Genomic DNA, 26,660 nt, shown 5'->3' with positions numbered 1-26,660 from the left:
TCAGAGTCCTGCATATCCTCAAGAGCAGAGAGAGGTCATAACTCTGGGGCATGGAGCCCATGGGAGCCATCTTGGAATCTGCCTACCTCACAAATCAAAATACACTGAGTAGTCTCCAAGAAATTGAAAAAGCAAGGAAAACAGACTATCCCAAAACCTAGTTCACTCCCTTCCCCGGCCTTTTCAGACATGGGCTGCTCATCTAGATGGCCAAAGAGAGGAAAGCGCTTCAGCTTCCAGAAGGCAGAAGTACTTACAAAAGGACACAGCCACATATATAGCAAAAGCACCTTGGTATGAGGGAAAAAGACACAACACTTCTGCCGATTTCCTGTCCAGGTTCTGAAGGAAAGTCTGGAGTACAACCTTGGCATTTCCGTTGTTTCAAAGTTGATTCTGATGAGCTGCTCGGTACTTCCTAACACTTGGAAGGCTTTACCTTTTCTATTCACATTTGGCCCTGCTCTGCTTCCGTGTTCATCTGAGGCCTTGTCTGACTATTCTAGTGAATACGAATTTCTTCCTACCCTGAACTTATACATTTGAAAATCTGCTTATCTATATTACCACACAGGTTAGTATGTTTTTGAGCTCTCTTTTACATGTTTTGGATTTTTCTCCTCAACTAAACTGTTCCTTTTTCAAGGGCAGAATTCTTCTCTCCTATTATTCTAAAGCACATTGTTGGGTATAGCACAGGTATATAATTTCGTTTCCTTAATTGGTCAAACTAAAAAAATAGAGTCAGAGAACAGGTAGTTTTCATTGTGGTACCTGGATTCAGAAAACTGTTTTAGATGACACTATACTTGGAGATAGTATGTTATGGTGGAATGTTCCTGAACTTTAGATATTCACGTAAACACTAATTTCTTGCCGTATTTGTGTATTACATGTGCTGTCATTTACACAATATTTTTCTTTAAATTTACTTTTTTACTTGACCTAACCCTAAATAATAGAATCCATAAAACCATGTATTTCATATGCTAGTTGTACATTTTACATTTTTTAATTTCACATGCAAAAATGATTTATGTATTATGTACATTCTACCTTTTTTTTTGTATTTGCATGTGAAATTGAAAAATGTGAGATGTACCTACTGTACCTATGTACCAGTACTGCCTATATATTGCCTACAATTATATCCTGTCCCACCAATAGTGTTTATACAACTTGTTGGGAGTTACCTCTATGGTGCAAAACATTTCTAGTCTCTGAACCTGGCCCTCCCTCTTTCAGATCTCAGCCCTCTGAGCCTTAAACCATAGTATAAGGATAGCAATGGTAACAGCTAGTGTTTGTTATCAAGTGCTAGGTAAAGTCCTAAGTTCTTTATAAGTATTCATTTACTAAATCCCCAAAACAACCCTGTTACCATCCTCTATTTTTTTTAAAGAAATGGAAACTGAGGCACAGAGAAGCTAGGAACTTGCTCAAGGTCACACATCTGGTAAACATGAATCAGGGATTTGAACCCAGACAGTCTGACTCCCGAGTCTGTTTCCTTAATTACTTCATACACTGCTATATGCTATAGACCATAATACCTGGTCTAACTTGGTATTATGAGGATTAAATGCAAAACAAAACATCACACACACACACACACACACACACACACACCCCTCTTCTAGCACCAGCCCAAATTTATAGAAATAATTCAATACAAATTAATAATCTTTTTAGAAGACATATCAGTGTATGTTATTTCATCCTTTCATTAAGATCATGAAATGGTATTATATTAATCTTTAAACCCCAGACTGGTTAAGTCTGAGGCCTTCTCATTGAGGCAACTAAGAAAACTCCAATTTTCCAGTGGAGTTAGGGAGCAGAAGTGCATCTGATTTGTGGAATTTTACATTGATCCCTGACACAGGAAAGGTGGCTTAAATTGACCTTCCTGAAAGTTTGCAGGTCGTGAAGACCAATTAGTTGCTATGGTGTCAATAAGTGCAAATTGCTGTAGGTTGTTGGTGAATAGGGAAATCTCCACTGGGTCAGTGCCCAGGGCAATGAGGTACTAAAGGCACGGCAGGTGGTTTGAAGGCAGACACCTTAAAAAAAAAAAAAGCCACAACCGTGCTGGGCTTTGGTGTTCCACCCATAAACAGTGATACGTTTCAGCTCCTTTCTCAGCCTCTGCATGTATATCAAGGTGCTGATCTCAGCTGATACATCATTGTGTGGTCTGAATTAATTTCATTTTAAGGATTATATTTTCTTTAGACATGGTACAGCAATTGAGATTAGACCAAATTCTGTGGAACTTTGGATTATCAGTAAAACATCAAAATTTGACTAATTAATGATCCTTCCAAACAGCCTTCATTTTAAAGGAATCCATTTTATAGTTAACAGAAAATAAAAGAGATAATCTCTGAGTGGAAATGTGGAAACCAAATGTTCAACCTTTTTTAAAACCCAATTCAGAACTCAATCTAGACATGCCACTATGGTACAGTAACAGTGGAAAAAAAAATAATGAAAAAAAACTTCTCCAAATTAATGATGTATATACTGTCATAATAAACAGAGTTAACTGAGATAATTAAAAGTATTTTTATTCAGTTAATAAGATAAAATGTCACAGTTTAGAATGATTACAGTGAACTTCTGCAGATACTGTAGAACAGAACACCTTGTCTTTGTAAAAACATAACTATATCCAACAATTGCAACATGTTTTATTCATATGGTGTTTATGTCTGGATATGTCCAAGCTATTTGCTATGTGAACAGTCACACTTGATAGATCCAGGAGGGAATTTCTTGGTACAATGAACAAAAAGAGCTATTTTGTTCTTGTGCTCCAACCTCAGACCAAGGAGAAAAAAGAAAACTGTCATAAAAATATGGTCACCTTTATGCCTTTAAAACTGTGCTGGTGCCTGGGGAAGGATTCTCAGAATGTAAAAAATTTGGTGACATTACATGGGAAACTTTCTGTTTTTTTCCCTGTAATAGTCAATCTTGTTTAGACAGAAGCCTCTGAGTGGACAGGGAACAGTGTATCATGGGCTATGGCAAGGGATTCAGGTGCAATAGACCCACAAAACCATTACATGGTAACCAATAACTGATTTCTCTACTAAAACTTTACGTTTTAGCTTTGTTTCTGGAGGATTTGATATAGCTAAATGTCTATGTCAAGTGCCATAATACAAATTACCTATGACTAAAATTAAATCACTTAATATACCAATTTAATGATGTTTTATTTTCCCTGGCTTCCCTAGGCTGCAAAGACAAAGACACACTTCTTATAATTGGAAGGGGGAAAAAAAAAAACCCAACATAACCTTTAACAATAAAGCTTTTTGTTATGTAGCTGTAAAAATTCAGCAATTGAAAATAAAAGAGGGCTATAACCAAGAGGAAGGTCTATAGCCATCTAAGGTTATGCCCTGGGGTGTCGCTCCTTCCACATTTCAAGGGTAGCATTAGGTCACCATCAGAAATAAGAGTGGGTGGAATTTTTGTTGTTGTTCATTTTAGTTCCAATGACCCTAGCAAAGGGCTACTTGCTGAAGCGTGTCTGTTTGCGGAGGCAATTCCACGGGGAATATTTTAGATTATGCTACAGGAATGGCGCTTGCAATGGAAAAACGCCATATAAAGAAACACTGACATAGCATCCAAGCTCGGCTGTCTTCCTGGTACAATTAAGAAGCCAACTCTGTTCCTGAAAAGGAAAAGATTCCGTGTGCAAGTAGTGTGTCCCGTATCAATGACATAGTTGTAAATCCATGGCTGTTCACATCCCAGGAGGAAAGCAAGTACTCAAAAGCAAAACAGGAAATGAAAAACTAAGACTATTACCAAAAGCTGTGAAAGAAAGCTGCTCTGCTGGCAACTGGGGAGACTGCAACAGATAACCTAAGTGGAGGATGCGTGTGAGTGGTGTTGCCTGCTATTTTTCCAAGAGTCATATGGACCACCGGTCCCCAATCTTTTTGGCACCAGGGACTGGCTTCATGAAAGACATTTTTTTCCATGGATGGGTGGAGGTGGGAAGGATAGGGAGGATGGTTTTGCGATGAAATTGTTCCACCTCAGATCATCAGGCATTAGATTCTCGTAGCGAGTGCAACCTAGATCCGTTGCATGCACAGTTCACAATAGGGTTCGTGCTCCTATGAGAATCTAATGCCCTGCTGATCTGACAGGAGGTGGAGCTCAGGCAGCAATGCTGGCTCATAGAAGTTCACCTCCTGCCGTGCAGCCTGGTTCCTAACAGGCCTCAGGCCAGACTGGTACTGGTATGTGGCTTGGGGGTTGGGGACCTCTAATATAGACTATGTATCATCATGTAGATTGATATTCAGTGATTTTGCCCTTGGAAGTGAATGCCTTACCGCTATAAAAACTAGAACTGGGCTGGGTGCAGTGGCTCACATCTGTAATCCGAGCACTTTGGGAGGCCAAGGCAGGCAGATGGCTTGATTTTGCCAGACAGATTTTGCACAATTCCAAATGGCTCAGATGAGCCTGCCTCTTGTTTAGGGCTAGGCAGCTCCTCTGAGTGTGTGGTTACCATTCCTCCTTTCTGAACACCATTAAAATTCTGTTTTGAGACCAGCCTGAGCAACATGATGAAACCCTTGCCTCTACAAAAAATACAAAAATCAGCCAGATGCAGTGGCAGGTGCCTGTGGTCCCAGCTACTCGCTAGGCTGAGGTTGGAGGATCACTTGAGTCCAGGAGTCAAAGTTTACAGTGAGCTGAGTTTGTGCCACTGCACTCCAGCCAGGGCAACAGAGCGAGACCCTGTGTCAAAAAAAAAAAAAAAAACTAGTACTGGATACTAATGAGTAGGTAGCCTCAGATAGAAAGTGAAAGAACTCATAGTGCTGAACACTTGGAATTAGTAAAATAGAGCACTTGAGGCAAATTGGCCTTAACAAATGAACAATCAGAAAAGTACAGTCTTTCTGAAAACTATTCTACACTCACTGAGTTGAACGTGAAGGCTCAGTATCTGAGAGAAGAAATCGAGCCCCAGTAGGCAACCAGTGACCAGTAACAGACAGATTTTGCACAATTCCAAATAAGGTGGATGAACTCAGATGGTTAGACCTGCCTCTTGTTTAGGGCAACCTAGGCAGCTCCTCTGGGTCCTGTGTGTGGTTACCTGTTGATGGGGAGAGAGGTAGGGATTGTGCCTTATTCCTCCTTTCTGAACACCATTAAAATTCTGTTTCAAAAGTTTCTGTTGGGAAGCCTGTGAGAATTGTCACGGTATGGCTTTTTTGCATATTGTGGGTGATTTTGTAGTTCCCTCACTGGTTGAGATGCTGCGGCTCCAAACAGTAGTAAGGATGACTCTGCAGGTGACTGTGGTGCCGGGGAATGAGGCTGACTCTGTTTCAGGCCTTGACGTTGGGTGGGAGTGGGGAAGAGTGAGGCTTGAGTGCACAGTGGCATAAAGCATGGATATGGTGAAATGATTGATACCTGTAGTCTGAAGCTGTCTGCTTCAAAACTCCCAATTTAATCAGGTGAAAGTGTGTCTATAATAGAATCACCCTCTGAGATGCCATTTTGGATATGTGGAAAATATTAAAGTACAAAAAACTGTAAGCACTGGATCACTTCCCCCTAACCATTCATCCCAACTAGGTTTTAGCTTCCTGAAGATAGAGACCAACTATTCTTCATTTTTCATGGTTGGTTTTTGATTTTCTGTGGTCTCCAGAGCAGTGTCTATCACTTAGGTGGGACCTCAAGTAATGCTCCTTGAAGGGATGAATGGAAAAGCAAAATCTAGAAACCAAGATAGGAATGGTCTACAAAATTTTGTTTATATTCACTGCTGTTTGGTTTACTGATATCTGTTTTTATTTTATTTTATTTTATTTTATTTTTGATACACAGTCTCACTCTCTCACTTAGGCTGGAGTGCAATGGTGTGATCTCTGCTCACTGCAAACTCTGCCTCCTGGGCTCAAGTGATCCTCCCCCTTCAGCCTCCTGAGTAGCTGGGACTACAGGTACATGCCCCATGCCTGGCTAATTTTTTTTTTTTTTTTTTTTTTTTAATTTGTAGTTTTCACCGTGTTGCCCCGGCTGTTCTTGAACTCCTGGGCTCAGGCAATCCATCTGCCTCAGCTTCCCAAAGTGCTGAGATTACAAGTGTGAGCTACTGTGCCTGTCCTGATATCTGTTTTTAGAGTTGCTCCTGCAGTGGTGACAGCCTCTTCCTGTTTGTTACACATGTCATTCCAATACGCCCATGAGCCCTGGCTTTGACTTCCTGCAGAACTGGAATCTAGGGGTAGAACTGCAGATGGAGCTGAGAGATGGAGAAGTGTGGGTGATTGGCATGCTTGAGAAAATGTCTGTGACTTAATGCATTTCCAGATTTACATGAAAAAAAAATCTTTGGACCACTGGAGAGAGACCTACTTTCATGCAATAAAGGAGAGATTTTAATGCCATGCAGACTGATTTCAGAAGCCTCTCTCCTCAATATACACACTCCCCAGTTACTATACCAGGGAATGAAGAGATTGATTAGGTTTATCCATTAGGACATTCGTATTGAAGAGCACAGCGAGCAAGAACAAAGAGCAAAAACCCGTTGATTTACATGTGTCTCATCGAGTAACATCTTTTTTGGACTTCATATATGTATCCTCATAAGGGATAAATGGAGATGGTTAAGGCTCACAGGCCCAAACTAGAAGGTCCAGGTCTTGCCCAAAGAGGAAGCATTTCTTTGTCTATTTATCTTGTTCACATATATGAACTAGAAGTAGGAAGGAAATTTCAAGGAGTTTAGAGGTATTATGCCAATAACAATTGGCATATTGAACTAAGTGGAAGTGTTCAGGGAGGGAAATGCCAGAGGCAGTGATGGGTCTGGTTTTATTTAGCGCATTTAATAATGATCTGGAAGGGGGGAAAACACATTAAAATCACAGATTATACTAAATTGACAGGTGGTGTAAACACAAATGAGGGCAAACAAAAGGATATAAAGAATTTAGAACAGAAATGAGATTCCATCAGGAAAAAAATGCGCTCTCACATCTGTGCAAAGTATCTTAAATCAGCAATGGAAATTGTTTTAAAAGTCATTTAGCTCAGAAAATGTTCATAGGCATTGCTCACATTTATAAGTGCTAACCCCTCCCCACTCCTAGCTATTTTTATACCATTGGATCACCCTGTTTATCCCCATCATTTAAAAACACAATCTAATCATTCTATTTCTCTGAAGTCTTTTAAAGATCTCAAGTTTCCTATAGGATCTGACCCAAGCTTCTTAATCCTGTAGTAGGAGACCTTTTCTTCACTATTCTTGTCCATCTTCCCAGTTTTTCAGAAGTCTCTCTGCCCTGCACTCTTCATTGCTTGCAGGCTGAATTATTTGCAGCTCCCTGATTGCATCCCACCTTATTACTAACAGCACCATCTGCTCAGAGCACCATTCCTTTCTCTTTTCTCGGTTATCTCCATATGACCTTCAAGATTCAGTTCTGGCCTCACCTCCTTCCCAGGCTTTCATGCACAGAAACATCCCACCCCTGAGTTTGTTTGGTGCCTTGCTTGGCACTGCCATCACACCCACTGGCCACTTCTAACATTACAAGTTGACAATGATGATGGCTATATTTACTGAGAGCTTAATTATGCTCCAGACTCTGTGCTATGTATTTTACATGCATTGTCTTTGTAATCATCACCAACAACCTTAGGAGACAAGTAAAATGATCTCAGTTCTATAGATAAGGTAATTTCACGTTAGGTTAAGTAACTAGCCCAGGATTGAACAGCTGCTTAGTGGCAGAACTGGGATTCAAACTGCTTCCAGAGTCCATACTTTTAAAATTGTACTATTATACTAATTTGCTTCCTTGCCTCTCCCTTATTTATGTAGTCTTCTTGAGGACAGGGATCATGTCATGATCATCGAGCATCTATAGTACCCTTCATGGTACACAAATCTTAATAATAACAACAAAGATAATTAACATTTATTGAGTGCCAATTATGTGTTTTCATTAATAGTCATCCTGACAGGTGTGAAGTGATATCTCATTGTGGTTTGATTTGCATTTATCTGATGAGTAGTATCGTTGAACATTTTTTCATATACCTGTTGGCATTTGTATGTCTTCTTTGGAAGAATGTCTTTAGCCCATTTCTTAATTGAGCTATTAGGGGTTTGTTTGTTTGTCGTCATTGTTGTTTTGTCCTTCTCTTTTTGATACATCATTTTGCGTTCTCATCTGACAGAAAATAGGCATACTATAGCCATAGCGTTCCACAACAAACAATTGCCAACAAATTCCACCTCAAACACATGGGAGAGACCAAGTACTATGTGCATAATGTGTGCTCTGCCAAATTTGCATTAATCCTGCTGACCCACTTTGACTGAGCCATTCTCTTTAAAGTTTAGTCTCACAGAGTATTTTTTATTTTTGTGGTACATGTTATTTTTGGTACTTCATACTTTTGTTGGCACCTCTTATCTTAGCTTTTGCTATTGTTACCTATCAAGGTTTTCTTATTTAGGAGGATTAGCAAGATCCAGGCCCTGATGGTGCCCAGGAGATTCAATGGAAGGCATGTTGATCCAGATTGAAAAGAAAGCTTTCAATCTAGTTGTGCTACTGGGTCAGTCACTTCTTTGCATTTCCATTTTCTCACCTACAAACTAGCTACTCAGGTGTTAGACTGTGGGCCAGCTGCATCACCATCACCAGGGGAGTATTTGGTAAATATTGATTCCTGGGTCCTATTCACAAGCACTCTGGTTCCGCAGGTGTATTGATCCATTTTCACACTGCTGTAAAGATACTACTTGAGACTGGGTAATTTATAAAGAAAAGAGGTTTAATTGACTCTAATTCAGTATGGCTGGGGAGGTCTCAGGAAACTTACAATCATGGCAGGAGGTGAAGGGGAAGAAAGGCACATCTTACATGGTAGCAGGCAAGAGAGAGAGAGCATGGGGGAAACTGCCAGACACTTATCAAACCACCAGATCTCGTGAGAACTCCCTCACCAGCACGAAATCAGCATGGGGGAAGCTCCCCCATGATCCACACACCTCCTGTCAGATCCCTTCCTCAACACATGGGGATTACAATTTGAGATGAGATTTGGGTGGGGACATAGAGCCAAACCATATCAGCAGGTCTAGGGTAAGTTCTAGGAAATGTGTTTTATTAAAGCGCCCCAGGTGGTTTTGGTGCAGTGAATTTTTGTAAAGATTGAGTGATTTCAGATTGAATAATTTTTAGCTAAGAGATAATGTGATTTATTATCCAGGCTCACTTCTTGAAGACTCAGAAGAATATATTTTTGTTAAAATTGGTAATTATACATAGAAAAGCCTGTAAAATAAGGGCCTTACACATAGTGGTCTCGGTGAGTGGGTTTCATATTTACTACATTCAGAAATAAGGCTTGTGTTGTTGGGAATTTTTTAATAGTAATAAAAGTAGTAACAAAGATTATAGCAGTTTCACCCAGTTTAAAAAGTTTCACATACATTATTCAATGTTCACTTTGTAGATTATTTCCTTTTTACAAATGAGAGAACTGAGACTTCCAGACTTGTCCAAAGTCATAGAGTGAATCAGGAGCAGAGATGGAATTTGATCCCATATCTTCTGTGACTGAAGGCTGTGATATATCCCTTCTCTCAATAATTGCCATGTGGCCTGTGACTATTCTAGTAGGGCTTCCGGTCTTTATATGAAGAACCACATTTCATTTTCACAAAGCTTTCAGAGTCTTAAGAAGGATAGTATTATCAATTGCCGAACTGCTGAAAGGCATGGATAGCATGATGCTACTGAAGGCTTTACTGTGCCTCTAGAAATTTCCCCAAACTCTGAAAAAATTTACTAGCCTCAGTGGAAGAAACTGGCTTGAAAACCACTGGCTTAGAATTTATGACCTTACACGTAGTTCCTAATATACATGTTGATGATCTCTTTCTATGATATTAATCCCCTATTCACACCCTTTTGCCAAAAGCATGCATTTCCCTCAATCCTCCGCATCTTAGTAGATGGTACCACAAGCAACCTATTATCGGAAGCTCAGAACCAATATTTTGTTTTCTTTACCTTCATTCTGCCTCCTAATTTCTTTCATCTCTAAGTTCTGTTGGCTCTATGTCGAAAGATATCCCCAATTTTGTTCATTTATTTCCACCTTCACTAATACCACTTTAAATTAGACCACCATAATCTCTTTTATGGACCACAAAAGCTTCCTAAGTGGTCTCACAGATTCTTCTCTTACCCATCTGCAATCTGTTCTCTTCACTCAGCAGAGACCTCTTTTAAAATATAACTTTGATGTTGCTCCCTTACTAAAAACTCTGCAATAAATTCCCATTACATTTGGAATAAAATCCAAGCTTCTTAACATGGCCTTCAGTGATCAAGTTTCTCCTCATATTCCTGATCCCATCTGCTCTCCTTCTGATGGTGTCTCACTGCACTAGTGACACTGGACTTGTGCCGATTCCTTGAACACATCAAGCTCACTTTTGCGTTTCAACTTCTGCACTTCCTTTTACCTCTGTCTGGAATGCAATTCACCAAAATATTCTCAAGTCTAGCTGCTCTCTAAACTCAGATATTAGCTTGAATATCTTTAGGTATTGCTGTCTCACTGTCCTTCTCCTAGAGACCTCCAAAAAATAAAAATTAAAAAAACCTCCAAGCCACTAATCTATTTTGTTTCCTTTATAGGACTTAGAAAGGCCACACTGTAATTTACATAAAATGTATCAGAATAGATCTTATGATCTAAGGATGGGTTAGCTGAAGTTGCACCCCTGGTGTAGCTAGCATTCTAATCAGGAATTCACTCCCCAAGAGGCAGGTGGGAGGTTGTTAGCTGATGGTGAAAGGCTACACTCCAGAGGAGGCTACTACAAGCAAGCACTTCAGCTATCTTTATCTCTGATAAAGATATTGCACTAATTAGCATAGTGAATGTCAGAAGTGGACTTTTATTGGTGAAATTAGTGCTTTATTAATTAGCATATGACTGCTAGAAAAATTCAAGGTGGATGTGTCAAAAATATTTTGGTTATATTCTCCAACCTACATGAACACGATATTGAGAGAAAACGCTTTGTTTTTAGGACTGGAACACAAAGCTTGATCTACGATTCTTCCATGTGCAGACTTTGGTTTAAAATACTCTGGATTGCTTGATGCTGACAGGGAAGGTGGCAGAATACTGCTTCCGGAATATTGTCACATCAGTCTTGACTGAACCATTCATGCAAGATTGTGGAGGGAACACCTGAAAGGACAGAGGGGTGGCGCTCCATCAAGACACAGAACGGGTTTTATCAACTCTGTCATGCCTGTGAGCTAGTACGTTTTATTTAATAAAATTCTTATGGGTGGCAGAATTTGTTGTGAGTCTTGCTTTCATCAAAAACAAGGTTGTCGGGGAGGAGCTTACTTTCTTCCATCTCAAAACTTGGGATGATTATAAATATCATGTAACAAAAAGAACCCAAGAGTTACTTGTATCAAGTGAGCTTAGGTTTAATTTACAAGAATTAGTAGATAAAATACACTTGTACATGAGCCAGGCGTGGTGGATCACACCTGTAATCCCGACACTTTGGGAGGCCAAGGGGGGGTGGATCACTTGAGGCCAGGAGTTCAAGACCAGCCTGGGCAACATGGTAAAACCCAGTCTCTACTTAAAATACAAAAATTAGCCAGGTGTGGTGGCACACGGCTGTAACTCTCGCTACTCGGGTGGCTGAGGCACGAGAATCACTGGAACCCGGGAGGTTTAAATCACTTAAAACCAAGATTGCGCCACTGCACTCTAGCCTGGGTAAGACAGCGAGAACTCTGCCTAAAAAAAAAAAAAATCGCTTGTACATGTATTTGCTTACTTATTTAGTTCTCCTCGCCATTCTGCCTCCTCTTTCTCAATGTAAACCTCTCAAGAGAGCAGAGGGCTTTTGGTGATCTCTTCGCAGAGTCTTGACCAGAGCCTGAGATCTCAAAGCCACCTTTTCAGGCACTCAATAGTAATTTTAAATTTCTAAAAAGAGAATAAAAGGAAGAAGAGAAGGAAGGGTGAAGGAATAGAACAGAGAAATGAGCAAGTAATACTGGGGAGAAGAATGAGGAACAGGTGCGTAGAAGGGAAAGCCAGCTAATGAAATAATTCTTAGTCTCAAAACAGGCAATGGAGAAGAGTAGCAGAGTTGTACTTTTCCAAGTATGTTTTCTGGAACACTGGCCCTGAGAGATGCTATGAAGAAAAACATAGTTAGGGGCTAAGTGAGATGAGTAAGGGATACTTAAATCTCTTTCTCTTAAATATCCACAATGCACATGAGCATGTTAAAGACTATGAGAGGCATTTCTAAAGAACACACACACAAGCCTAGTTAATTTTGTTTCATCCAGTATTTCCCAAACTTATTTGAGTATAGGCCTCTTTTTCCCTGTGATGTTTATTAATGAGATCTAAAGACTTTAGGAAAGTATAACAGATGTGGACATGAAACTGGCAAAGAAAATACCCATACTTTCATTATGCTGTGAAGCTGGTTCTGGAGAGAGAGTCTCACCATCCCTTCCCGGGTGCCTCATGCATGGAGAACATCTGCAGCTGGCTTCTGAGGCGGTCAGATTCTACCTTCTGACCCACCCTTCACCCAGAGAAAGGAAGATGGACTGAACAGTGAAACTTCCTGAAGCAGAAAACACTGAGAAATAACTAGGAGCAAATGCACTGAAAATCAGATATGAACGTGTCACTCAGTGTAGCAGAAAAAATGAACCCACGAGAGTTGCCAGTACAGTGAAACCCACTTACTACATCCTTTTAAAGATCAGCCTAGTGCTCACACATGCACAATGCTTCCCTTCCTTGGCCCTCAGAGAAATATTATGAAGGTGTTTCACTTTAGTAAGGTTCATGAGTTTATGGCCTTGAGAATGCCCTTGAGAATAAACTCTAGGGACTCAGAGGGAGGAAAGAAAGCTACTTTTAATGGATTTTGTCTCTATCACCTTTCCAGAATACCGCAACTAAAACATCAGAATTAGTTAAATTTTCTAAACTCAGTAAGTCATGTCAGGAAGTTAGGCAATTATATTTTAGGAGAGATTCCTAAAATATAAATATTCTAAAATGCATATAGTTACATAGCTAAATGTTTCAACAGTGTAGGGGATATATGAATACATGATGCAAAAATTAAAAAAAAAAAAAAAAACAAAGGAAAGGTGTTCTTTCTTACCTCCTGAATTTCATGTTTTGTCCTTTCAACTTGGAACTTTTTGGTCTCACCTTGGCCTCACTAATTGCCTTTCATCCTTCCATGTACAGTTTAGATAACACTTAACTTGACAAGCCTTTCCTGAGTCACTGGCCTTGTCTAGGTTAGAAAACCCTGGTTGGGTATTTCTATTGTAACTTTCTTTATCACACTGAGTTGTGTATTTAATTGCTGTTTTGCCGCTAGATTATAAATTCCATGATGACAGAGACTACATGTATCTCATTCACCGGTAAGTCCCCAGAGCCTAATGCATTTGCTGGCAGGAAATAGGTGCTTAATAAGTTTGTTGGTTAATATAGTTTTGGCTTAACTTCGAGTGTGTTTGATACCCAATGTTGCATTTAGGGAAACCTACATCAGCATAATCATTAATTCTATGCCATACATATACTAACAGTCATAGTAACTCATAGAAAGATATACTCTTGGGATTGAGTCCAGGGTACTATAACCAGGATTCAAAGAAGAGCTTAGCTTAAGAATTACAAAAATTATAAAATGAAGAGTTAAGAAATAAAGTTGGTGAAGAGATCTTGAGTTCTGAAAGTTCGTAGAAATGATTCACTTCATGAAAGGGTTGCTTTTGGTTTTAAAGTCAACGTTAAATAATCGAGAGGCATTTCATTGTCTAAAATGCTTGATTCATCAAAATGTACAACAGTTAACTTTGTGCTTTTATGGTCACATGATTGCAGAGGTCAAGTACTTATATGAAAGCCACAAGTGAATAAACAAATAAATGAAAGACCCAGGCCATAAACACACACACACACTCACATACACACACGTTGATCCTCTTGAGAAATTTATCTGCATGTGCTTTTGCTGTATTTGGGTGTATGTGTGTGAGAGACAGGGATGAAAAAGAGAAAAAAAGGAAAGAAAAATAAAGACGTAGGCAGAAAGGGAAGAAATGGAGTTCACAGCCAAATTCTTGGGTATCTGATATAAATAGTCTAACCAAGCAAAAATAAGCAAATACTTGGTTGATGTAAACTAAAGTGTAGTGTGAGTGTGTGTGTGTGCGCGTGTGTGCATGCACCTGTGTATCTGCGTAGGGTCATTTGTTGGTAGTGTACTATGTTCATTGGCCTATTTAAAAGTTGTTTCAAGTGTCTGTAATCTTTGATAAAATTCACCACTATACAAAGAAATACTAAAGCAATTTGCTGATGACCAAAATTTGGCTGTGCATTACAGAAAGATCAAATGAAATGAAAGAGTTTAGAACTTTGGGTGTAGTTTGTTGCTGCATAGCAAGTAAGTCTTTCGAGTAGAATCAAGGGAATAGGGAAGAATACAAATTTTTGAAAGTCAAGTCTCAGAATGCTAGTTTGAGTTCACTACAAATTATCTTCACTTCATTCTAAAAAAAGCTACTTGAGCATTTGGAGAGGTACAAAGAAGGAACAGAAAGATAGAGGAGCTCACGACAAGCTATAAATCTTGATGCTTAAATTGAATGGGGGGAGTTAAGACAGTACAGTGTAGTACTTGTTAAAAAAAGTGACAAATGGTGTTTCCATTTGTGAAAGTCATTTCCAATTGGCCATTAATAAAGAGGTTGGGATAAGGAAAGCTCCTTGCAGAAGTTTTAAAATTTTAGTCATCAAATTCAGTCTATTTCATTTAATTCCATTTAACAGCTTAGAGTTGATTTAATTCAAATATGTATAAGGTCTCAAATGGAAAACATTTTGGTAATTTGCATGGCTATTTTCAAGACTGCAAAATCTAATCGTCACAGACAATGGAACCAGACTGTTGGCAATGGAAATAAGGGACAAAAATGACTGATGTAAATCAGCCTTTGATGTGTTAAGTTTCTCCCAAGATAAACTAAATCATTGCAAGGCCCTAGCTCACAAAGTGGATGCTCATGGAAGTAGCTGATGGCATCATCAGAGAAATTGCAAGTCCTGCCTGGGGCCATGGTCTACTCGCGGCACACACTCATGCTATCTTCTACCATGAGGAAATAAACCTTTTCATTGTGATGAAGAAGGGTCTCGACTTGTATTATTATGTGGGGGCTTAGTTTAAACTCCTTTTCCTTCAAGTGTCTTTGGTATGACTGTTAGATTTCTTGCTCTCTTGGTATCCTGGAGATCCACTGGGTACTATAACTATTATAACTGTGGGCCATAACTGTCTTGTTTGGGGGCCATCTGCTCTTCTCTCTTGAATAATACAGTTCGTCATTGGCCACACATAAATCACAGGCAGAGTAGTTTTCTCTCTCTTGACTTGACAAACACCAAGCACATTTAGAATTCAGCCTTGTAATTAAGCAGGGCCTAATCTCCACAGGCAGGGCTGATTCAAAGGAATTTGCAGACTGGGGGAAGGGCTCTTTATGTTGACCTTGGATGGCAGGTGTTATAGCATCTGAGGGAATTGCTGCTCCTATGCTGTCCTCATCTGTGACCCTAAATTAGATCCTCAGGTTATGTGGTTAGTAGGACTCTGGACACTGAATTTGAGAGAAAAGACCTGAGCCATTATTTCATCTGTAAAGTTTCCTATCTCGGAAGCTGAAAAGAGATTATGTGTAAATGCTTTGACATCTAAAGAAGAACCAATGGTGATAAAAATAATCAAACATATCTTTCTCAAAGTGTGTGGGTGTGCATTTGTATACCTGCTGTCTTGTGTTGTAGTTTAGAACAGGGCTACTTTTTCATTATCTCTCCTCTCTTTCCCCTATCCGAGAACCTAGAGCTCTCCAATGCCAAACACACATGGCTCAGCTGAATCCTAATGTGCTGTGTTCTCGACGAGAAGATGCTGCTGCTACTCTCTGAGTACTGAAAGACAAGATTTGACATGGTACCTAGACTCTCAAAAAGGATATCCTTGGTAGGGTGACCAGCTCTCTTGATTTGCCCATGACTGTCTGGGTTTTAGCACTGAAAATCTTGTATCCCAGGAAATCTCTCACTTCTAAGGTTTGAAAGCCTCTCAGTCCTTAGTACTTATGAAATCTCAACAATGTAAGACAGTAGCTTGCAGCTGGCACTTGTGTCTGTTTCTGATAATTTGATTTAGTCTTATATTTACTTGAGTCTTGTGAAGGCAACTGGCACTTCCCTTTGTGCTATGTTCTAATCTGGGAGGTTTTCAAGCTGTAGCTCACTGGACTGCAAGAGTCCACACAATGCCCCCCATGGGGAATTGAGGATGAGGAGCTCCAGGCCTCCTCTCACTACTGTGTCCAGAATTGGTGGGTTCTTTGTCTCACTGATTTCAAGAATGAAGTCGCAAACCCTCGCAGTGAGTGTTACAGTTCTTAAAGATGGTGTGTCCGTTGTTTGTTCCTTCAGATGTTCAGTTGTGTCTGGAGCGTCTTCCTTCTGGTGGGTGGTCTCGCTGTCAGGAGTGAAGCTACAGACCTTCATGGTGAGTGTTACAACTCTTAAAGGCAGCGCGTCTGGAGTTGTTTGTTCTTCCCAGTGGGTTCGTGGTCTCACTGGCTTCAGGAGTGAAGCTGCAGACCTTCGTGGTGAGTGTTACAGCTCATAAAGGCAGCGTGTACCCAAAGAGTGAGCAGTAACAAGATTTAGTGCAAACAGGCAAAAAGTAAAGCTCTCATTGCGTGGAAGAGGACGGGAGCAGGTTGCCACTGGCTGGCTCGGGCAACCTGCTTTTATTCTCTTATCTGGCCCCACCCACATCCTGCTGATTGGTCCATTTTACAGAGAGCTGATTGGTCCGTTTTACAATCATTGTGCTAGACACAGAGTCACAGAGTGCTAGTTAACTAGATACAGAGTTAGCTAGATATAGAGTACCAATTGGTGTATTTACAAACCCTGAGCTAGATACAGAGTGCTGATTGGTGCACATACAATCCTCTGGCTAGATATAAAAGCTCTCCAAGTCCCCATCCAGTTCAGGAGCCCAGCTGGCTTCACCCAGCAGATCCTGCACCAGGGCTGCAGGCAGAGCTGCCTGCCAATCCCGAGCCCAGCCTGCACTCCTCAGCCCTTCGGCTGTCAATGGGACCCGGCTCCACGGAGCAGGGGGTGGCGCCCATGGGGGAGGCTCAGGCCAGGCCGAGCCAGAGCCCACCACAGTGGGAGGAGCTCAGATGTGGCGGGCTTCAGGTCCAGAGCCCTACCCCAAGGGGAGGCAGCTAGGGCCAGGCGAGAATTTGAGTGCAGCGCCCAGGGGCCAGCACTGCTGGGGGACCCGGTGCAACCTCTGCAACTGCTGGCCTGGGTGCTAAGCCCCTCACTGCCCTGGGCCGGCGGCGCTGGCTGGCTGCTCAGTGTGCGGTGCCGCAGAGCCCCCGACAGCGCCCGCGGGAACTCGCACTGGCCCGCAAGCACGGCGTGCAGCCCCGTTTCCCACTGCGCCTCTCCTTCCACACCTCCCCACAAGCAGAGGGAGGAGGCTCCAGCCTCAGCCAGCCCAGAGAGGGGCTCCCACGGAAGCCGAGGCCGGAGGCCAAGGAGACGCTGAGAGTGAGGTCCGCTAGCACATTGTCACCTCTCACTACTTCAACCAAAGTGGCTCATCTATATTCTGTTTAAGATACTGGGTTCTTATAGGCCAGGAGCAGTGGCTCACGCCTGTAATCCCAATACTTTGACAGGCCAAAGTGGGCAGATCACTTGAGGTCAGGAGTTCAAGATCAGCGTGGCAAACATGGTGAAACATCGTCTCTACCAAAACTATTAAAAATTAACTGGGCGTGGTGGTGCGTGCCTGTAATCTCAGCTACTCAGGAGTCTGAGGCAGGATAATTGCTTGAACCTGGGAGGCAGAGGTTGCAGTGAGCTGAGATTGTGCCACTGCATTCTAGCCTGAAGGACAGAGCAAGACTCTGGCTCGGAAAAAAAAAAAGAAAAAAATTAGGTTCTTATGACCTAGTGAAAAGATTGACTAGTGAAAAGAGATTCATTTCATTCATTTGTTAAACAAAGTTCAAGAACCATACCCCTAGGCAAGTTACTAACGTTATTTAGACCCTAATAAATAAGCCATACAATTTAAGAAAAGATGAGGAACAGGACTCGCCTTTAATGGCAGAGCCTTTGCTTCTTTTCCTTCCTTTTTTCTGGGCGTAAAACATGATGTACAAATAGTCACATGTTGGTAATTATAAAATATTTTCCACAATTGTCCTTTCTTCCTGAGCTGTCTTCCTAGTCTTGCTGATAGCACAAGTTACCATGTGAGCATTATTCAGAATGTTGGGAGTTGAATGGATGGTACTGTGAAATATAAGAAAAAAAATGTGAAAGTTTGCAGTTTTAAAATTTGTCTTAGTATGTCAGAACTTTCTGGCATCCTGTAGGTCAGCCTGGGCATTGACATACATACCTGGTGTTAATACAGATTGATTTAGTCATGAAAGAGATCTACTACACAGCTATGCATCTATATTTTCTGGAAGATAAGTACTTATGTGCTGTAGTGCATGTATCATCACACACACCTGCGTTCAAACACACACACACACACACATGCATACACACATACACTTCTTTAGAAAAACCCAGATCTTGAACTAGAACCTGTAAGGAAAGTACAATAAAGTGCTGAGGTTAAAGAACAAATAGTCAACTGAGATTTCTTTGGTTTGGGTTATGAGAGAAAAACCGAATTTCAGGTTAAGATTTGGAGAGAGGAACTAAATATTTTAGGCCAAAGAAAAAAATGCTTAATGAAAATTCAAAGAATTAGGACTAGCCACTAAACACATGAGATGTGTGAGGGAGAGAGAGAAAAAAAAAGAGAGAGAAAAGAGAGAGGGATCTAGTCTTTGATTCTGTTCCTTTTTCCACTCAGTCATTGACCTTCTACCATCACGTGCTAAGGTATTAACACCAGGCTTCCTCACCTTACCACCAGTGATTACTGCAGTCTCTCATGCTGCTAGTTTCTGCATGTATTGGGCACTTTTTTTGTTTGTTTGGGGACAGAGTCTCGCTCTGTTGCCCAGGCTGGAGTGCAGTGGTGCAATCTTGGCTCACTGCAACCTCTGCCTCCCAGGTTCACACAATTCTTAAGCCTCAGCCCCCGAGTAACTGGGATTACAGGCGCATGCCATCACATCCGGCTAGTTTTGTATTCTTAGTAGGGACAGGGTTTTGCCATGTTGGCCAGGCTGGTCTCCAACTCCTGACCTCAGGTGATCCGCCCACCTCAGCCTCCCACAGTGCTGCGATTACAGGCATGAGCCACCGCGCCCAGCCTAATTTTTGTATTTTTTTTTTTTTTTTTTGAGACAGAGTGTTGCTCTGTTGCCTAGGCTGGAAGGCAGTGATGCTATCTTGGCTCACTGCAACCTCCGCCTCCCGGGTTCAAGCTATTCTCTGCCTCAGCCTCCCAAGTAGCTGGAATTCCAGGCACCCACCACCACGCTGGGCTATGTTTTATATTTTTAGTAGAGACGGGGTTTCACCATCTTGGTCAGGCTGGTCTTGAACTCCTGACCTCATGATCCACCTGCCTTGGCCTCCCAAAGTGCTGGGATTAGAGGTGTGAGTCACTGCACCCAGCCAATATTTGTATTTTTAATAGAGACAGGGTTTCATCATGTTGGCCAGGCTGGTCTCGAACTCCTGACCTCAGGTGATCCGCCCACCTCGGCCTCCCAAAGTGCTGGGATTACAGGTATGAACCACTGTGCCTGGTCACTGGTCACTTCATTTTAATATCTCCAATTAACTGCTTCATGTGTTTTATTATTATTATTTTTTTAAGTAGTAGAATCTATATATGGAGAGGGGTTTGCTCGAGACTCAGGAAGGGGTAGGTCTTCATTTCTGTTTGCGGCTTTTAGATTGGAATTAAAATTCGGAATGGTGCCTGGCTGATGCTGTCAGGCTCTTCTGCACTCAGCCCTATCACAGAAGCTCTCTTTTCCCATAACATCATCTCTCGAACTGTTCTGCCTTCCTTTTTCTTTCATTCTGCCTCTTTCTTCTCCCTATATATGCTTTTCTGGCTCTGATGTTCACTAAACTGTGACAAAACTCTTTCCTTCCTGATTGAAAACATAGGCAGGACAGAGAGGAATTATTTCTGAAATATGAGAGGGTTGCTACTGTCACATTTGTGAAATGACAAGAAAACATCTAAGGGAAAATCTGTGGAGGACATTATTAACTGGGAAGAAATTGGCCACATTCCCAGATGAATCTAGAATATTTTGGGGGCTTTCCTTGTGCTGTTTTTTTGTTAGTTAAATTTTTTCTTTTGTCTCTCTCTCTCTCTTTCTGAGGCATAATCCTGGGCAGAAATAAAATGTCTTGAGTCAGACTATCTTTCCACAAGGACATGGGGAAGAGCGGTTGTATGTGAATGCGCTAATATGATTCTAAGTGCTTTCAAACTGTTCCTTTTAATTCTCTCTGTGGCATGTAATTCCTGAGGGACATGCACCAAATTGCTAAGATCAGTGCTAAAGTGAACTGTCTCTTCTGGTCCCCAGGAGCCTCTGGCTGAAGTGTCAGAATACAATTGTGCATTAGTGGTGTTGCTGTCCTGTAGAAGAAACACTTCAGCACACTGTTGACATCACAAGCAAATTAAAAGACTCACCAAAGTTAATATTCTCACATTATAACGACATCTCCTATAAATTATTAAAGCCCACACAATTTATTACCCATGTTAGGGGGGGAAAGAAGCAAGTAGAATCATGAGGCATGCTACTTAATGATTTATTTTTTTTTTGGTCTTCAATGTGTTGAGGTTTATAAATCATCCTGCTCAACTCTGCACTGCGCCAAGGAAAACGCAGTTGCTAGTCATGCCCTCCTCTCACCAGTGATCACCTATGCACCGGATGGAAGCACACTCATTACTTGAGTATCTATCAGCAGCTCTCTCTTTCAGACTGACTGTTCCTTTTCATTACTGTACTGCTTAAGCATGGCATTGAATGACTATGATTTAAGACTTTAGATGATAGATCCAAGCCTTTTCAGAAATAAATATTAACTTCATTATTTAGGCAAGGTAGCCAAACTGACTTATATTCTATCTCAAGGCTTTTAAGTAAATCAAAGTTTACTTAGAAATCTTGTGATCTAAAGTCTGGTCCTCCAGCTATACCACTAGTCTGTCTTGATTAATGTCATGTTTTTAAACAAACAAATATATTTTACTCCACTCTGAGTGGTGTGTTTTCTCTTTCTAGCACTGGACTCAGGCAAGTCATTCAAATTCTGAGAAACACATTTCCTAATCTATGCAATGAGCATGCTGTGTTAGTCTCTAAATTATTATCTTCCAGATATAAAAATCTGATAGAGTGCAGAACTGCAAATCAGGCAGCAATTTGCCCTGCTGCTGGTCTTCCTCAGAGCCCTCTGCATATTTGCCTGGGGCATCGCTCTGCTTGCCCTCAGTTAGGTCTAAGAGGCCTGGGGTCTACTTTAGTCCTGTCTGCCCCTTCTTTTCTATGCTGGCCGTAGAACAGAAGAAATATTTCAAGAGGAAATAGCTATATTGAGAAGAATAAAAAGTTTGAGATGGATTAGAGCCACTGAGATTCTCCTAGAAATAATGGGCAAATGTTCTAACAACTCTAAAAGTTCCTCCGGGGTTAGTTTACAATTCAAGGCTTTGGCGTCCATTTGGTCTGGCAGTCTTTGCTTATTTGCACATGTGCCCTTAATGGTACAGTCCTATTCCAGGCTGGACATCTTAAGTACAAACACTGATCTATGCTCCGGAACAGTCACCAGCATGTCTGATTTTGAAAATAGCGTCACATATTACTGTCCTAAAGTTAGAAGAAAAATAAACGCTCAAGTGCAAACTAAAAAGGCATGTAAATACAAGTTGTTTTAATACAGTTTCTCTTGTAAAGGCAATTTGATACACATACTTCTTAGGAACTAAAATAATAGATATCAATAATGCATGGGCTACACATTTAATTTGCTTTGCAGAAGTAAACAAACATGCCTGTATTTTTCCTTTGGAGTCTCAAAACTTGGGAAACATAGTTGGAACTTTTAAAATGCGTTATTTTAGATTACATCTGATAAGCCTGCATTTGTATCCCTGTCCCTGATATCACCTGAATGGACATCACTTAAGCTTAATGAGCCTTGGTTTTCTCATCTGAAAAATGGAGACAGCAATCCTTAGCTGCTTCCTAGGGCCAATGTGCGGTTAACAATAGATGATGAATTTAAAAAATAAAACTGTATGGAAAGATGAATTATTATGTTGATTTTAACTAATAATGATTAAACCCAATGAAATTCTAATTCCATTATCACTGGAATTATTTTTAATCCAAGAAGAAAGTTGGAATTTCATTCATCTCCCATGAAAACCTTTCTCAGACAACATTTACACACTCTTTTTGCTTGAGGAGACTGTTGAATAGGTGGAGTAAAGGAGGGACTCATGCTTACCTTCTATCTCCAGGAACTGTACCATGTTACAGATATCTTAGAGTACACAGGGGCCAGGACTGGTACTGCTGTTTCTTTCTTGTTGGATTAAGTGCAGTAAGCATTTATTGGGCTCCAACCATGTTCCAGGTCCTTATTCACCACAGTCAAATGAATGAGTGTAGTCAAGTCTCACTACACATCAAAAAATAATTTTCCTGTGTAGGTATCCTTTTCCCAAAAATGTGAGTGTTGAAGTGTGGTGAGGACAGAAAGGCATACTTGGGAAAGTGAAGTTCAGGCATTGGTTGCCTAAGATCTTTGGACAAACAGACATTCAACTTATTGTAGAAGTTGTAGGATAATGCCCTGTTGCAGAACAAAGGCTTCAGTGGCCTTTGCTAAAATGTAAGGTCCACTCTGCTGATTAGATAGAATCATTGAACCTTATGCTACCCTATATATACAATGGAATCCATAAGCACCCTCCCAAGAGGGGAGGCATTTAGATGAGCTCTTTAAGACTTAGGTATTGTATACCATGAATGAACATGAAAGGCTGGTGGCATAAATAGCCATTCATTCTGTCAACAACATTAATTGAAAACTCAGGGGTGCATAAAGCCCCATTCTGGTTTATTGAGTAAGCCACAAGAATACCTTCACATCTGTATGCAAATATTTCACAACTGTGAAACTGAGGCGTGAGTGCCACTGATGTGAAGAGGCTGTTTAGCAATAACATACATATCAGCTGGGACTTTTCCACATAATGTTTGCCTGGTGTCATAATTTTCTGCAATATACATGTCCTTTAAAGGTGTTATGGCACTTGTAAATACAAAAATTTGTTCAGCGTCCTCAGCAAAATACCACCAATTGGACTGAAAACCTTGGCAATGTATATTGGCAAAGTAGTAGCATGTGTGCTACGTAAAGGTCCATGTATTGATATTTCTTTGCATTCTATAAAAGCTTCAGGTTTTGAATAGTTGTATTATATGTACGGGGTGAACAAATCTCAATTATTGTAAGACCTTTAGAAGCAATATTTTTTCATGCTTAATATATTCTCTCCTCTCTACTCTTTTTCCTAACCTACACTTTGAGAATAAGAAATGACACCTGTTTTACTCTATCAAGGAATCTACCGAAACAGCCAAAGGCCTAAGTCCCTTCAAGGCCTTGCCAATATTAGCTGTGTGACTTCTGGTTGGATAAATTGCTTAACCTTGTTGAGTTTGGCTAACCGAGATCATTCTGCCCCACCTGTCATTCAGCTCTGCACCTTGAAAGCTGCTTACTCTGAACATCTGTAACTCTGGGAGTGAGGACTTTTTTCTGGCTCTGGGAATACGCTCAGTTTACCAAAAAATGCAAACCAGAGTACCCTACAGTTGTTACCTCTGGAGGCAGACTTCAACCAAAGATAGGTGGAGAGTTGGCAGATAAATATTCCAACTTCTTTACCCCTTAATTGAGCTAACACTGGGCTGCATTCTGTACCAGCTTTCATAGCCCCCTAGCACGACTGAAATGTCAAATTGGAAACCACCTTGAAAACACACCTTCTATTGGCTTTCTTCCTGTCTGTCTCATTCTATACTCCCTATCAAAGTTTCTGGGGATCAGCTCAATTAAAGTACAAACAGTCACTGACTTACAGTGGTTTGACTTAAGATTTTACAACATTTTGATGGGTTTATTGCGGGTATGAAATGCATTTCTGACTTATAATATTTTCAGCTTAAGATGGGTTTATCCACATGTAACCCCATTGTAAGTCGAGGAACAATGAGATTTGCATTTGAATCTTTGTCTTACATTTCTGGGGGAACCCATTAAAGTATTTAATTTTCTCATGTGTAAAATGAAAACAGTGCTTGTTCTACCTGTCCGCATGGTTATTATGAGGATCAAATTAGATAATATATGTACACATGCTTTGAAAATTGTGAAACACTAAATAAATTCACGTTTTAAACATTACTGCTGTTGCTATTGTGTTTTTTAAACTTTAATTCAAACATGTAAAATATTAGCAAATATAATTCTTTTGTCTTTTTTTTTATATGCACTTTCTGCTTTTGTAGAAAGAATTATATTTTTTAGCAAATATAATTCATTGGTGGTAAGCTAAAGATTAAAAAAAAATCTGAAAGTAATATGTAAGATAGGAAGTTATTGACAAAGGGTAGAGAATCAGTACCACAGGATGAAGAGAACTTTTCAACTGCTACTGTAACACCACCCAACACCCACATAACCCTCTCCCCCAAATGACAGATGTCAAAGGCAAAGGATTAGAAAAGAGACGACTGGCTTTTCCCTATTGTTACATACTTTTCTCAGGAAGAATATCTTTCCATCTTTTCTTTGTTTGGAAGGTGCCTTTTCATTATCTTATAAATTCACAGGGCAGGGACTGTGCTTAAATCCTTATTTTGTAGAGTTCTTTAAAAATTTAATCTGGTTATTCAAATATTCAAAAAGATAAAGCTAAACCGTCTTACTAACCAAAGACAGACAGATGGGGGACAGACAGAGGGAAGAGTTCAAGAAGCAGCAATTGTACATAGCCGCGTCCACTCATCACCCAAAAGCCGAGACAAATATTAAGGCAGAAAGCTAGAGACTGCTTAATCCTGTGTGTTACCTCTCAAAAGCAAATGTGTGGGGAATTTTTCAGGAAAAAAAAATCTGTTGTGCCCAGAGTTTCTGCAGCTTGATACATCTTAATCACCTCACTCAGAAACCTGTCCCCTCGGCCGCCCTCAAAAAAAAAAAAAAGGTAAAGTCCAGGGATTCTGGAAATAAAAGTTCATAGATTAAGATCCTAGTTTCCCTCTGAGGAAAACACAGTCGTAGGTGGTGGGTGGTGAGGAGCTCTGATCCGCCCGCTCCTTCTCCCGACACACCGCTGTTCGCTGTTCGCTGGTGCCAAGGAACAAGTCGGTCAGGGAGCCGCGCAGCAGCCGTAGCTTTTAAGGACACAGGAAAAACACCCTTGGAGCTGGAGGTGGCAATTCACTGAATTCGAATCACTCTAACAAGCTGCAATGTAACATCTCTGGGGAAGGTGTGAGCTGACTTGATCAGAGGAGGAAAGGAAAAGAATCTCAACGTGAAAGGACCAGTTCGAATGCCTACCAAGAGTTTGAGAATCACTACAAGAAAAAATCCTCGTGGTGAAGGTTGGTTCTAAGACATGCGATCGTTTCGGGATGAGAATCCACAGGCGACTCATTGACTGGCACAGTCCTTTTGAGATTGCTAAGCAGATCACTTCCATCAATATTGAGCCAGGAGTTGAAGTGGAAGTCACCACTGCGGATGCTTAAGTGAACTATTTTAATAAATTGATTACCAGTTGTTAAAAAAAAAAAAAAGAGAGAGAGAGAGAGAGATCCTAGTTCCCACTGTGATGGTATTAGGAGGTGGGACTTTGGGTAGGTGACTATGTCATGAGGGTAGAGGCCTCATGAATGGGAACAGTGCTCTTATAAAAGAGGCCCCAGAGAGCTCCCTCACCCCTTCTGACCTGTAAAGACAAGGAGAAGACAGCTGTCTATGAACCAGGAAGCAGCCCTCACCAGACGCTGAATCTGCTGGCGCCTTGCTCTTGGGCTTCTCAGCTTCCAGAACTGTGAGATATAAATTTCTGTTGCTTGTAAGCCACCTAGTCGATAGCATTCTGTTATAGCAGCCCAAATGGACTAAGACACTCAGATGTAGAACTACTATTTAATAGCCCAAAGAGCTATGAAAGCAAATGCTAAAGCAATACATTCATATTGCAGGCTCATGTAATTATTTGTATCTTGCCAAACTAAATAAGTTTTATTAACAGAATGAAGAGCTTGGCACTTCAGTTTTTGTGACATTGTAATTTTCTTAAATGTTAATCAATTTTGACCACATTTGCCCCAGTACTGAACATTCTTCGGTGCAAATTTAGTTTTAGCGTGTGGTTGACTGCCATGTTG

The 26,660-nt window shown here is 40.7% G+C and overlaps 1 protein-coding gene and 1 pseudogene across 18 annotated transcripts in view; one reads left to right on the top strand and one right to left on the bottom strand.

Moving 5' to 3' along the window:
• ADGRL2 (adhesion G protein-coupled receptor L2) overlaps window positions 1-26,660 on the bottom strand; it is a 684,558-nt gene that overhangs the window by 371,682 nt on the left and 286,216 nt on the right. The window lies entirely within an intron of this gene.
• On the top strand, window positions 207-26,015 carry LOC126949079 (40S ribosomal protein S20-like; annotated as a pseudogene).

Source organism: Macaca thibetana, chromosome 1 (assembly GCF_024542745.1).
Source record: "Macaca thibetana thibetana isolate TM-01 chromosome 1, ASM2454274v1, whole genome shotgun sequence".
NCBI classification, from domain to species: domain Eukaryota; kingdom Metazoa; phylum Chordata; class Mammalia; order Primates; family Cercopithecidae; genus Macaca; species Macaca thibetana.
This window is presented reverse-complemented; position numbering and strand designations above follow the sequence as displayed.